Source organism: Trifolium pratense, linkage group LG3, assembly GCF_020283565.1.
Source record: "Trifolium pratense cultivar HEN17-A07 linkage group LG3, ARS_RC_1.1, whole genome shotgun sequence".
Taxonomy (NCBI): domain Eukaryota; kingdom Viridiplantae; phylum Streptophyta; class Magnoliopsida; order Fabales; family Fabaceae; genus Trifolium; species Trifolium pratense.
Genome location: NC_060061.1, coordinates 43,567,435 through 43,569,146, shown reverse-complemented (window position 1 = coordinate 43,569,146; position 1,712 = coordinate 43,567,435). Strand labels below are relative to the sequence as shown.

Genomic DNA, 1,712 nt, shown 5'->3' with positions numbered 1-1,712 from the left:
TAGTTTGGCAAGTGGATTCCCGAATTTCGAGGACGAAATTCTTTTTAAAGGGGGTAGATTGTAATATCCCAACTTTAATTAACAAGAAGAAACATTAATTAAAGTGTTTATAGATAGTGGTGAAAGCATGAGTATTGAATATTAAACACGTTCACACACCATTTCAACATCAATGTTAGGATAAAATAATGATAATTAGGGCTTATGACTTGTGTAGCTTCCCCATAAATTTAGACATGTTAGCATCACGTACCGACATGGTTTGTATTGTGGTAATTCTTTTGAGTAGAAAAGAAGCTGTCTGGAGCTTGTGCCTTACAGATAAATATTTGAGGGATGTTTTTTGTATTACACTCGCCCGTGAAGTTTAATTTTTTTCTCCATTTTCATATCAAGTCCATGAAAAAAGAAAAAGAAAAATGTTTTTAAAACAACCCGCAGGTAAGCCTGTCTCCCCCCATTTTTAAGCGAGTTAGGCAAAAACTTCAAGTCAGACCGTAAAAAATGTCGGGTTTAAAAATAAGTTGTTTATGTATTTTTTTTAAAGTATATATGATTTTAGCTTATTTACAAGTTTATATAGTATAAAGAATCTAGTGTTTGATTAAAAGTTTTTGTTTTTTGAATTTTTCAAATAAGGTATATTTTTTTTGAAGAATTTCAAATAAGTTTCTTAATGTTGTAAAAATGAAAATTTGGTTGAATCAAACCAATTCATTCTTCTTCAGTTTCATTTGATTCAGATTTCGTAATTAATATAGAACTGCAAAAACCGATTCAAATAAAACCAATTATTCTTCGTTGGTTCAAATTTATTTTCTCTCAAAAACTTAATCAAATGATTTTTTTTCACCTCTACGTATATTAATTTCAATTTATACAAAAATATGTTGTCACTCAATATTGCATTATTCCTACAAATAGCTTTTCAACAAACCAAACCAAACTAACTAGTTGTAAAACGAAAACAAAAAACCAAACTAATTAACTAGCCCTTAAAAAATACTGAAAAGTTAATAAAAAGAAAATGAAAGTTTATGATTGAGATGTTTTTCAAGTGACCTCTTTTTAAGTGTGTTGAAGGGACAAGTTCAACGAATTGATATACTTAAGAGACATTAATGATTATAATTTAATAAAAGGATTTTTTACAACTTTGTATGTGCAAAAATTATTTATTTGAGGTTTTCACAGCATGAGCATATAATATTTGAGGTTTTCAAGTGACCTCCTTTTTGAACATGAATGCAAAATAAGGAAAACAAATATGATTAAAATTGTTAAGTTTGTTTATAAAATCATCATTTTTCTTTCTGTATTTCTTGTTGCAACAAATGCTAACGATAGTAAGTCATTTTTCATCATAACTTTCTATCTTAATCTTATATTATATGCTCTTTATTAACATTCTTTCTTTTTTCATTGCAGTACTTATTGAATGTTATCAAGATTCTGATTGTCTAAAACATATGCGATTTCCAAAATTTGTTCAGAGGTGTATTCACTACCGATGTATATGTATTGGTACAGAATGATAGAACCATATGATCCTAGATTGAAGAGTGAATTCTTGCAATCACCAATGTATTAACTATGGACAACTGCAGGGATTAATTTCTCGAGATGTATATAACTAAGATCTATTTCAAAACCACTTATGCAACATGTTGGTTGTTTGTCGGTTTATTTAGTTTGTACTAATTTTATGGTTA

The 1,712-nt window shown here is 28.2% G+C and overlaps 1 long non-coding RNA gene across 1 annotated transcript; it reads left to right on the top strand.

Annotated features, from left to right (window-relative positions):
* The first annotated feature begins 1,157 nt into the window (after window positions 1-1,157).
* LOC123912959 lies at window positions 1,158-1,712 on the top strand. Its single transcript, XR_006811493.1, has 2 exons — window positions 1,158-1,346; window positions 1,429-1,712. It is a non-coding gene; the product is annotated as an uncharacterized LOC123912959 (long non-coding RNA).